General features: G+C 37.4%; 1 protein-coding gene across 3 annotated transcripts in view; it reads left to right on the top strand.

Annotated features, from left to right (window-relative positions):
- The window catches only part of LOC115209056 (methionine-R-sulfoxide reductase B3, mitochondrial), a 135360-nt gene that overhangs the window by 37229 nt on the left and 84346 nt on the right, over positions 1–13785 (top strand). The window lies entirely within an intron of this gene.

Below are 13785 nucleotides of genomic sequence, written 5' to 3'. Positions count from 1 at the left end.
GTATTTTATTAGAATTTCTTTTTCCTTCTTCAAAAATTGACCATCAACACCGATTCCTATAGGAAAAATCGTTTTCAATGTTTTGCATTTGTATTTTCCCTTATAACAGTTTTGTGTTGAAAATATGCATTTTCCTCTTACCTCTGGTTTTTAAGTAAATAGTTTGCTCATATTGCTTGCTGTTTTTTTAATGTTGGATTGTTAAAATCTGAAAGCAAATTATATTTATAGTTGTGAGGTGTGACTTAGAAGGAAACAACATTCTTAGTATATTATTTCACATTTAGCATTCGTGATATAATGTCTTGTCAGACAAGGGAAGGGTCAGGTTGTGTTTGGGGTATCATTTAACATTGCTCCGGCCCTGCACACACACACACACAGAGTAATGGTATGACAACAAAAGAATGAATGAGACCACGATATTATGTAAATAGAGGAATTTATCTGTAATATAATATATGACAATTATATATATATATAGCAAGAGCATAGGCACTAACGTTCAATGGCTGAAAAATAGTTTTAATAAATGTTTGTTCTCGCAGTATAAAATATGAAAATGAGTGATGATGCGGCAAAGCTAGCCAACTCATGCCAGCATGGAAAAGCGAATATTAAAGTGCTGATGGTGAGAAGCAAAGTTAGTCTCGTAACAATGTGAAATAAATGATAAGCGTGGTGGGAGATTTGCTTCAACTGAAGATTTGGGTGTGGATCATTTATTTATATGGATTTTATCGTTAACTTCGAAAGTAAAAGTTGCGTGCGAAGTTGAGTAAGTGACTGTTCCAGAGATATCATCAGATACGTGATGAGATGAGATGCTATGTCAAGAAATGAGTTAGTTGTGCACACTGGTAGCCTTTTCTATTGGTTTCTGTCATTGAGCTGTAGCCACGCCCGGAACATTCTTCTCTTGTCAAACTGCTCCACTGCGGAACATAAACATACCTGACATAAACAACACCGGTATTTTATACTGGTTATACCGGTGTTAATAAACATACACACCTATATGTATATATAATTTTAAAATAGGATAAAAATCTTCATAAGAATTTATCAAGTAGTTAGCGTGAAAAACCTCATAAGAGAAAAAAAAAACCATCAATTTTTTTCCTTTAAATTTATTTATTTATATTATATAGAGGGCATTATTACACATAGATGCCTCACGCTAGGAGGGACTCTTAAAGTCAAAAATACTAAAATAAATAAACACATGGTACCGAAACAATTCTCGAAGCAGGTCATTTATGCGGCTAAATTCTGCTTTTAAATGAGCTGCTTCAAGAATTGTTTCGGTACGATGTGTTTATTTATTTTAGTAGTTTTGACTTTAAGAGTCCCTCCTAGCGTGAGGCATCTATGTGTAATAATGCTCTCTCTCTCTCTCTTCTCTCTCTCTCTCTCTCTCTCTCTCTATATATATATATATATATATATATATATATATATATATATTATATATATATATATATATATATATATATACTTTATACATGGTCGTCACTCGCTTTCACTTACGGTTTTAGATGCCTCTGTAGTCACAAATGGACACAAGCATTCTCCCATCCTTGACACAGCGAAACATCCAAAATACAAGTGCAGGAAAGAAATTCTTAGTGGGTTCGAATTCATGTCCAACCCAGGATAGTCGAAGCGTTTTCATTGACGACAAAAAATTTTAGGAGGTGCGTTTTTACCCCTTGCAGACCTCTAGTTCTCAACAAGTAGTCTATCTCTCAATCCCAAAAGGTGGAAAGCAATTTTGACGTCGGCGGATTTGAACGCAAAGTACAGAGAACCGGAACACATACATACACGACGGTTTTCTATACAATAATCGGCGGAATTCTGGTTTAGGCACCCCATAACCCTAACCCTAACCCTCATAATTTTTTTATTTTAAAAAATTTTCAGAAATGTTTTGCAAATTTGTCTTCTACATCCGGGAATTCATACAATTATACAATAGAAGAAATTTGTGTGATTTAAGGGCGATTTAGCTGTTATTTTTAACACATCCATTGACCACTTGATACCATCTTCGTTTCTTTGTCATTCTGACATGTATTAATGTTTTTCAATATTTTTCTCACCATAAACACATCAAACGGAATGATGATGCATCCAAGCGTGGTCCACTGTTGGGATTTAAGCAAAAAATTTCGACTGTCCGTATTTAAAAATTTGATTTCAAAAGAAAAATTCGGAGAAGTGAAAATTTTTGAATATATCGGAGTGGGGGTAAAAATTACAACAAAAACAAATTTAAGCATAAGCGTATGAATTCCCGTATGTAGAAAAATTTCCTGAAAAATCAAAAAAATAAACAAGTTACGAGGGGTTATATGCTATAGCGTAGCTAGAGTGTGTTCTGCCCGGGACGGCCCTTCCGTTTGCCGCCGCCCCCGGACACCACAAAAATCATAGACAGCAGACTCAAAAGTGCCGCCCGGGGCAGACAGCTCCTACCGCATCCTGCTAGCTACGCTAGTGGTTATATGGGCTTCAAAAGCCAGAATTCTACCCGGTAATTATCAACCAAATTCTGCTCTCAAGGCATTGGTTAACCCAAGTGCCATGCAGTGGAATCGAACCGAGGACCACATTGTCATATCTGCATCACGTAATGGGAAGAGATTAATGTTTTTGGAAGTTACTCGGGATGAGCTAATAAGGAATCTCTACATATTTTCTTGACCTGCAAGAAACAGCAATCTTCAAATCCTCAATCTTTAAATCGGATTCAATTCAGCCATATTCGTGTAAAGAGATGATGATCATACACACTCTGCTCTTACACGCACTTGCCTCAACGCGTTAAAGGCGGCGAGCTGGCAGAAGCGTTAGCACGCCGGGCGAAATGCTTAGCGGTATTTCGTCTGCTGCTACGTTCTGAGTTCAAATTCCGCTGAGGTCGACTCTGCCTTTCATCCTTTCGGGGTCGATAAATTAAGTACCAGTTACGCACTGGGGTCGATATAATCGACTTAATCCGTCTGTCTGTCCTTGTTTTTCTCCTCTGTGTTTAGCCCCTTGTGGGTAGTAAAGAAATAAGAGATGATGATCATAGCCTGAATGTTTTTTAGGTCTGCTCGATCTGGGTTGACCTGGGGTTAAACAACATTAACATGGATGAAATAAAGTATTGCGAAAATATCCAATGTTTTTGATGTTACCAGTTGTAGATTTGGTAGACGGAAAGTGAAAGAAATCCCGTCAAAAATATAGGATAGGTAGTGTGTGTCTTTGTTTTCTCCACCACCACCACTTGACAACCGGTCTTGGTTTGTTTACATTCCCGTAAACTAGCGGTTCAGCAAAAGTGCAACAAGAAAACCCCTTCGATTTGTTCCATTAAAACCCTTCAAGGCAGTGGCGCCCAACATCGGCAGCTACCTAGTGACTGAAATAAGATAAGAGATATGTATACGAGAATCATTCCTTAGCAAAAAATCTGTTATGTTGTGTGTGTGTCTGTATATGTATATATATATATTATATATATATATATATATATATATATATATATATATATACCGGAGTAAACACATAAATGTGAAACAAGGTGGAAAAAAGAGTACTCAAATACCAGTGGTAGAGTAATATGCTTTATTTTAAGCAGCAGAAAATTCAACAAAATCTGTTACTCTGAGTTTCTCGTTGCCGTTCATCAGACAGTTTTTATATAAATATATATATATATATATATATATATATATATATATATATGTGTGTGTGTGTGTGTGTGTGTGTGTGTGTGTGTGTGTGTGTGTGTATGTATTTGCGTGTGTATAATATGTATATCAAATATGCACACACAAATACATAAGAGTTTCTATTATTTCTTAAAAATAAATCTACATCCAATAATCAACAAGAACGAGTAAATGACCTGCTGTATGGTGCATGTCTCCAATTTGATGTTTATTTATTGACTGCATAAAACACATGGCCTCTTTACTGCATTTATTTCTGTTGGAACTATGCCATGTGTCTCCTATTTCAGTTGGAGAGAATACCACTGTATACACACACACACACACACACACACACACACACACTGTGACTTACACACGAATTTGCTTACGCACACGCTCCCCCCCATCGACCTCGTGCATGCTCCTCTGTGTGTAACATATATGATTCTCTTTTTTTTTAATTCCCATATATTTTAACATTGGTAGACAGAGAAGGAGTGAGGGAAGCAGGGTAGGTGGGGAAAGAGAGATTTTGAACATTTAGCAAGCAAGCAGTTGAAGGAGGAAGGTAGACTAAATCTGATATCTTGTGCTAGTTTTTATATTTTCTTCCCCATCACTTGTTATTCAATCAACTCACTCACTCATTTATCTATTTTATTTCATTTATCTAGTTATTTATTTATTTATTTATTCGTGTATTTGTTCCACTTTATCTCTACATATTCCATATTTTTCGTTCTGCTACACACGCACGCACGCACGCACACACGCGCTCCCCCCTCTCTCACACACACTTTTTCTCTCTCTCCTTTTCTCATTTTGCAAGCTCACCTGATCTCCCGATAACGTTTATAGACGTGAAATTACTACACCTCTAACACCTTGCTTGCCGGTCATTCTAGGAGCAGCAAGGAATGCAGTTTTCCCAAATATAGTCAACCAGTTTTCGCCCAATGCAGCAACACTTCATCCCCCTCCACTCTTGTCTTACATCGGAATGTTCTATGGAATTTCCCTATTTCGTGGTTGTTTATCGGATTTTCCTCTTCATTTTAAGCCTCGCATAATCTCTCTCCCATTTTGCTCAATGTGTTGTTGTTTTTGCTTTCCTCAATAATTATATTTAATAGTTCGATCACCATCTCTCTCGTCTTTAATTTTTTTTTTTATCGATTTCCGATCAACGAGAAATTCCCCAACCTTTTTAGTCACAAACGAAAATAGTCAGCCATACAAAACAGACTATTCTCGCAGAATATTTAGTGATCAGCGCAAAACACTTTTCATATTTAAGAAATATGTTAAGTTCACACGGCAGAGATATAGAAATATAGAGTCGACGCTTCAGTTAGTATCTGATCCTTGTGGAACATACACAAAACCCATCAACAAGAAAATTTACCCCATAAAGCTAAACTGAATCTGAAGTCGAGAGGTGCGTACTCGGAATTTAACGAGGGGAGAAGAGTGTATCGATAGGGGAGGGCATAGCGGGATAGGGGCAGTGGGAATGTGAAAGATCCGTTTATTGAGGTTGTTTAAAGATAAATGTCAATGAAAGTCACCCTCAGAAAATGACATAGTGCAGTAAATAAGCAGTTGTTTTGGATCGATCCATTTATCGATATGCACCTGCATGTAAAAACTAAACCAACAACAGTAAATAGAGCACTAGGATCTTGACAGATTATCAGGTATGAGGTTGTGTTGGCTTGATTCTGGTGCACTATTTACTGTTGTTTAGCCACCGGTGAGCATTGACTCAACAAGTCTATTGAACAAAGACATTCCACCCATGACCATCCCATCTTTTTGCATGAACACTGTGTACCTTGGCTAATTAATCGAATGTATTAATTAATTTTTTTTGTTTTGTTTTTTTGTAACGGTATAAGGCGGCGAGCTGGCAGAATCGTTAGCACGCCGGGCGAAATGCGTAGCCGTATTTCGTCTGCCGTTACCTTCTGAGTTCAAATTCCGCCGAGGTCGACTTTGCCTTTCATCCTTTCGGGGTCGATTAAATAAGTACCAGTTACGCACTGGGGTCGATGTAATCGACTTAATCCGTTTGTCTGTCCGGCGATGTTTGTCTCCTCTGTGTTTAGCCCCTTGTGGGTAGTAAAGGAATAGGTATATGGTAGTTTGAGAGAGATTTGGAGCGACCACAAACAAGCCTCCCTTGTTTGGTTTACGAGTGTTTTGTAATCTGGTGTCCTGTTTACTTTAGGTCGATTTGGTTGTTATATCTGTTTGTGTGTGTGTGTGGTTAATTAATAGCTTCTCCTTTTATTGCTATGTTGATTGTATGATGTGTGGATATCATTGATTTACTGCTTGTTATGTTTTCACTTTTATCTGTAATCTGTACTGTGCACTGAGTGTGATGTTTTTTGTATTATTAAGCAAAATTCCAGACTTGTTTAGTCCCACATCAGCTTAGATCAAACAGACCTGTAATGAAAGGCGTTCCAGTCTTGACCATTCCGCCTTATTTTCAGATATATATCAGTATATCTAAATATTTTCCAGCATGTCCTTCCCTTTTAAAAGAGCATAGTGTTATTTAAGGGAAATTTAGTTGCTATTTCTCACAAGCCGAATGACCTCGCGGAGGCTCCTTTAATTGTGTAGGAATGATGTGTGCTATGGGAAGTAATATAAAGATTGAAGTGAACTGATGTTGATAGACTTTAATCACTTGGTCCAACGCATAAATTGATAGCTAATACACCAGACTTTTAAATGAATTTTTGTGTAAACAAAATGATATTATCAGCAATTAGGATAGTAGTTTGGTATTGGTTAAATGGTAGTTTCAAAAATTAGAAATTAATCTATTGTAGGGATGTATGGGAAATGGAAAGTTATTGATGATTAAGAGTCTGTTAAATGACAGACTATTAAATGAGCAGAATTTTGACAATTTTACAAAGCTTTATACCATTTCTCTGACACAAGAACATCAACAGTGATTACAATTTGCTCTCTGAAACCATATTAGTACTCTCCTTCAAATTTAGTCAAGGTGAAGATTGTTATAAATGATTAATTCCCTCTCTTTAGGGTGGTAATTAGCAAGGTCAGAAAGTTTATATCTCGATGTAGTAGTTGTAAAAAACAAAACAAGACAAAAGTGGTAAGTAACTTGCATACAAACCACATGGTTCCGGGTTCAGTTCCACTGTGTGGCACCTTGGGTAAGTGTCTTCTACTATAGTCTCAGGCCGACCAAAGCCTTGTGAGTGGATTTAGTAGATGGAAACTGAAAGAAGCCCATCGTGTATATGTGTATATATAATATATATATATATATATATATATCATCATCATCATCATCGTTTAACGTCCGTTTTCCGCGCTAGCATGGGTTGGACGATTTGACCGGGGTCTGGGGAGCCAGGGGCTGCCCCAGGCTCCAGTCTGATCTGGCAGTGTTTCTACAGCTGGATGCCCTTCCTAACGCCAACCACTCCACGAGTGTAGTGGGTGCTTTTTACGTGCCACCTGCACAGGTGCCAGAGGGGTCTGGCATCGGCCACGATCAGTTGGTGCTTTTTTATGTGCCACCGGCACAGAAGCCAGTCAAGGCGGTGCTGGCATCGGCCACGTTTGGATGGTGCTTTTTATGTGCCACCGGCACAGAAGCCATTCGAGGCAGGGTTGGCATCGGTCACGTTCGGATGGTGCTTTTTATGTGCCACCGGCACAGAAGCCAGTGGAGGCTGCACTGGCAACGGCCACGTTCGGATGGTGCTTTTTATGTGTCACCAGCACAGGTATCACAACTACTGTTTCCATTGATATTTGGTTTGATGTTCATGTACATGCACTTGACTCAACAGGTCTCCTCAAGCACAGCGAGATGTTCCGGGATCCCACGATTGGTTGGTGCTTTTTATATACCACCGGCACAGAAGCCAGTCGAGGCGGTGCTGGCGTCGGCCACGCTTGGATGGTGCTTTTTATGTGCCACCGGCACAGAAGCCAGTCGGGGCGGTGCTGGCATCGGGCACGTTCGGATGGTGCTTTTTATGTGCCACTGGCACAGAAGCCATTCGAGGCGGGGTTGGCATCGGTCACGTTCGGATGGTGCTTTTTATGTGCCACCGGCACAGAAGCCATTCGAGGCGGGGTTGGCATTGGTCATGTTCGGATGGTGCTTTTTATGTGCCAGCGGCACAGAAGCCATTCGAGGTGGGGTTGGCATCGGTCACGTTCGGATGGTGCTTTTTATGTGCCACCGGCACAGAAGCCATGTGTGTGTGTGTGTATGTATGTGTGTATATATGTTTGTGTTCCTGTGTTTGTTCCCCAAACATCGCTTGACAACTGATGCTGGTGTGTTTATGTCCCTGTAACATAGCGGTTCGGCAAAAGAGACTGATAGAATAAGTACTAGGCTTACAAGAATAAGTCCTGGGATCGATTTGCTCGACTAAAGGTGATGCTCCAGCATGGCCACAGTCAAATGACTGAAACAAGTAAAAGAGTAAGATCTACAAACAAGTTTACATCTGGCTGCTATAGTTTGTTCTGGATTACAGTTGGCAAGGTTGAGTGAAGACAAAGCAAGATCTTAAAACTTAACTGGATTCATTCTGTAGGGTTGAATATCCCTAGCTTGTTTGGAAAAATTCAGGACATTGTGAAGATGGTCTCTTTTAAAAGATCTGTTAGATATGGTATTATGTGATGCTTATGCCCTTACTAAGGAGATTCTGTAATGGATATGAAGTCATTCACGTTGAAAAGTAATATTGATTCTAATTTGTAATCAAACACTTCTGTTGACAAGTATCAGATGACAAATACCACAAATCCCATTAATTATAGGCTTTTTGTGGCATTCCTTCATCATTATGTTTTTCCCTCTCAGGAATACTGTGGCTGTTGGGGTTTATAACTTCATCTGCCCTTAAAGTGCAAGAAGCACTAAGAAGATTCATTTGGAATTTTCAGTTGTATGCTCTTGCTTGAAGAAGCCTATAAGGTACCAATATTGTTATTTTAGTAATAATTTTGAAGTATTAACAGTTGTGATATTCTAAATATTGATTTTGTTATTCAAACCATAACAATCTTTTGTTTTGTGCATTGAAAATGTTTCCATTCTTAATTACCTTCCTGTTTCATATACGCAAAAACTATCATCATCCCTGCAAAGATTGGTCTCATCCAGTTTGTTATATTTATTATCTTTATTATCTAAGGTGGCGAGCTGGCAGAAACGTTAGTGTGCTGGGCGAAATGCTTAGCAGTATTTCATCTGTCATTATGTTCTGAGTTCAAATTCCGCCGAGGTTGACTTTGCCTTTCATCCTTTCGGGGTCGATAAATAAAGTACCAGTTACGTGCTGGGGGTTGATGTAATCGACTTAATCCGTTTGTCTGTCCTTGTTTGTCCCCTCTATGTTTAGCCCCTTATGTGTAGTAAAGAAATATATATTTATTATCTTCTCACTATTATATTTTTTAAACTGAAGAATAATTTTTAATTGAATAACTTTTACTTTATATGAAATTGATTATCTTTAATCAGGAAATATCAAATATGTTATAGACCCTGGTCAGTTCTGATCAAAGTGACCTTTGATTAAAGGCAGTTCGATAATGATCATTCAGTCTTTTGTTAATAGCAGTGTGCATCTGACTACATTATCCAATATGGGTTTGGCTTTTCTTTCTGGCTGGTCAAACAGTCAGATGACCGTGGCTTCTAAGCTTATTCAATTTTAACTTTCTTGTGTTTAAATATTTTTCTGATATTTCATTGCACAATCTATCATTTGGATACTGTTCCTTAAATCCATAGTATGTAAAATGTTGTTTGTTCTGAATAGCTCAGCAACTGGTTTACAGATCTCTGATTCTCCTCTTCACATATATGTGTACTCTGTATCTTTCATGGCCTAGATTATTTCTGCTGCATATTATCTGTATCAATATCACCAACTCCAAACATTTATAGTGTAATCTCAGTGTTTTTATAAGCTACAGCAATGTCCTTCCTCTTTAGAAATTAAAGATGAAAACAAAATGGTTGCTGTGTTAATGGTCATTTGTCTTGTATTCTCCTAATCAGTCATTGATTTTCTTTAACTACTTTCAACCTATTATTGACACACTTGTATGCTAAATCAACACCCAGGCTTTGTTATTCTTTTTACAAATGGTGTCTTCATTTTATTACCAGAAATGGTTGAGCAATTTCAATTCACTTCTGTTATTCTATTGCTTTCAATTAATAGTTATGAGTTTCTATTCTTCATAAAGTGAACCTTTCTAATGTTCTAATGTTGCTGCTACCAATTCTAAAAAGAAATCAATGTTTTTACTTTTATCTTATTTATTTTCTTCTTTATTGTAATTTTTGCCCGTAAATGACCTGCTGTCTGTCGTTATTAAATCAATGAATCATGAATGAAAGAAATTAAGAGACTGACTGACATTTTCTGATAAGTTATCAAAATTATGTATATTGTTGTAGGTGAACTATTTTGCATATCCCTTTCCTCTGTGCTAGGGTACTTCAAAAGCTACTTGTGTTATATATATCCTCTTGGGGGAAGTAATTGACCCTGTAAAACATTTAGTTATATTCTGTATTCAGAATTTAAATTCTTTGATTCCAAGTTTTACATAACCATTCCATGCACTCCATCTCTATTTTAGCATCGTGTACTGAAGCTTTTTCATTTAGCGTCTGTATCTTTATAATATCATTGTAAAATATTCACCACCATTCTTTTAATCCAGGTACTGGTTCAATTTATTCTAATATAAATACCAAGTTAACTGATGTGTTTGATTATTAAATTTTTGCTTTTTCCTTTGGTTTTTACTCTTTTACTTGTTTCAGTCATTTGACTGCAGCCATGCTGGAGCACTGCCTTTAGTCAAGCAAATCGACCCCAGGACTTATTCTTTGTAAGCCTAGTACTTATTCTATCAGTCTCTTTTGCTGAACCGCTAAGTTATGGAGACGTAAACACAGACACACAAACATATGCACACACACACACACATATATATATATATATATACATTTCAACAATTGAGGGTAAAATTAATTAATTATTAATCAATTTCACCAAGTATTCAGTATGTAAAGGGACCATTTTAGGCGAATTCAAAATATTACATTATATATAAGGGCTTAGTAAAATAAATTACTTTGCCACATACTGAACTCATTAGAAATAGCAGCTAAAGAAATTTCTTCAGCTATTTCTAATACTTAAAGAAGATCTCTCTCAGATAGATCTCTCTCTATCTGAGAGAGATCTTCTTTAAGTATTAGAAATAGCTGAAGAAATTTCTTTAGCTGCTATTTCTAATGAGTTCAGTATGTGGCAAAGTAATTTATTTTACTAAGCCCTTATATATAATATATATATATACATATATACTACAGGCTTCTTTCAGTTTCCATCTACCAAATCCACTCACAAGGCTTTGGTCAGCCCAAGGCTATAGTAGAAGACACTTGCCCAAGGTGCCACGTAGTGGGACTGAACCCGGAAGCATGTGGTTTGTAAGCAAGCTACTTACCACACAGCCACTCCTGCGCCTATTTTGTTCACAAATAGTTATATAGTTTATCCCCAAAAGCAACTGTCATCCTCACAGTCTAACCTAACTCATTTTTCATCTTAAATTTGATAAATCATGTCTCCCTCAATGCTGTTTGAATTATCTCTATATCATTTTATAGAACTCCCACCATCCTTTTGCCCCACCTCCAACAATATCTGTCTGCACCCCCGCTCCCTTTCTCACTAACAATGTCTCTCTTCTTTATATACTGCTCCACTATTCTTATACTTCCTTCTATCAAATTTCTCTCTCTCTCTATCTCTATTATATACTTTTCTATCATCCTTTTATTCTCCTCTAGCAATGTCTCTCTCTCTCTCTCTCTCTCTCTATCTCAATGTTTCTGTTGGTCTGTCTTTGTTTACCCATCCATCATCCTTTTACTCTAACAATGTCTCTCTCTCTCTCTCTACTACTACTACTACTACTACTCCTTACACCATCAGTGAACGATACCTCATTATAGGGCAATAAAGTGATTAAGTTATTACTTAATGTTATGATTAAGGCAAGGGTGGTGGATTTGCAGAAACATTAGGGCCTCAGACGAAATGTCTTGCAGCGTTTAGTTACAAAACCGTTTATGTTTTGACTTTGAACCACATTGCAGTAAACTTTGCTTTTTATGCACACGAGTTCGAATATTAGTCAATTACTAGGATCAGTTTAATCCCCTGTACCCTCCTCCACCAAATTTGTGGCCTTATGCCAATGTCAGAAATCAAAATCATACAGAAGGTAGGTAAATTGGTACAGATTAGTTTGTTGTTGTTTAGCCTGTATGAGTAAATATTTGTTGGTTTTCATTTTATGTGTCCATTTTCCGAGTGGTTGGTGTTAGGAAGGGCATCCAGCTGTAGAAACTCTGCCAAATCAAGATTGGAGCCTGGTGCAGCCATCTGGTTCACTAGCCCTCAGTCAAAATTGTCCAACCCATGCTAGCATGGAAAGCGGATGTTAAACGATGATGATGATGATGATTTTCCTTCTTTGTTGGACAATCTATAGTCAAAAGCATTCCAGCTAAGACCAGCTCATATCATTGTTTGTTGTATTTACAACTACATTGTTCATCATGTCTTCCTTGTTTGAGGTGCTGGGGATTCAATTTGAAGGAATTTTGAGTATCAATTCTGGTAGGTTGAACGACCATGTAGAGGCTTTCTCATTAGTATCAGTGAAAATAGTGTTGTTGTGGTGCAGATACTACTTTGTCACCCAATCTGAGTATGCTATGAAAATCCTGGATAGTTCTCTTTACTCTCTCTTTTACTTGTTTCAATCATTTGACTGTGGCCATTCTGGAGCACCGCCTTTAGTTGAGCAAATCAACCCCAAGACTTATTCTTTGTAAGCCTGGTACTTATTCTATCGGTTGCTTTTGCCGAACCGCTAAGTTACAGGGACGTAAACACACCAGCATCAGTTGTCAAGCAATGTTGGGGGGAACAAACACAGACACACAAACGTATACACACACACACATACATATATATATATATATATATATATATTATATATATATATACACACACACACACACACATATATATGATGGGCTTCTTTCAGTTTCCATCTACCAAATCCACTCACAAAGCTTTGGTCGGCCCAAGGCTATAGTAGAAGACACTTACCCAAGGTGCCATGCCAGGACTGAACCCGGAACCACGTGGTTCGTAAGCAAGCTACTTACCACACAGCCACTAAAGAAAAGGTATTTCAAATTTTGAAAACTGTTCAAATAGGAAAGCTTTAATTTGTCTTTGAAATCTGGAAGAGTGCAGAACCTACTTAAAGTATTTTAATAGACTCTTCCATAGACATGTGGACTTTCCTGTCATAGACAACAGATGAGGGTTCTGCAGTTTCTTGCTGAGCAACCTGGGCAGATGATTTATTTAAAATGATCAAATGTTTGTGTTCTATATTAGCTCACTCCCTCCATCAAATTGACATTACCACATCAGATGTCAAAGTGCTTGCAGAATAATGGGAGATGAAGTGTTTCGCTCAAGAACACAACACATTGCCTTATCCAGGAATTGAGATTACAATTGTGAATGTAATACCCTAAACACTTGGCTAAACATAGACTAGTGGTATAATTCATTAAATATCTGTTCTGTTGTTCTTTGGCATCAAATAAAAATTGAACAAATTTCTAGGAAACTAACTGAAAAATACCTTTTGAATTACCTCTATGTTCAAAAAGATGGAATTCTAGAAGAGGATTAATTTTGATCTATTGTTGTTGGTATTTGGGCATAGGTACAGTTGTGTGGCTAAAGAAGTTTGCTTTTCGATTCAATTTTACTTTGCAGAACATTCAGCAAGTATTTTAGACCCAACTTATGATCAGTCAAAGCTTTGAGTGAAATTTAATTGATAGAAACTGTAGAAGTGTATCAGAGAATCATTCTGTTATTTGGATGGTAGATTTAATCTCTTGTTTGGTTTAAACAATCACCTGACTCTT

Source organism: Octopus sinensis, linkage group LG3 (assembly GCF_006345805.1).
Source record: "Octopus sinensis linkage group LG3, ASM634580v1, whole genome shotgun sequence".
Classification (NCBI taxonomy): Eukaryota; Metazoa; Mollusca; class Cephalopoda; order Octopoda; family Octopodidae; genus Octopus; species Octopus sinensis.
The sequence above is the reverse complement of the archived record's forward strand: the minus strand, read 5'-3'. Positions and strand labels throughout refer to the sequence as shown.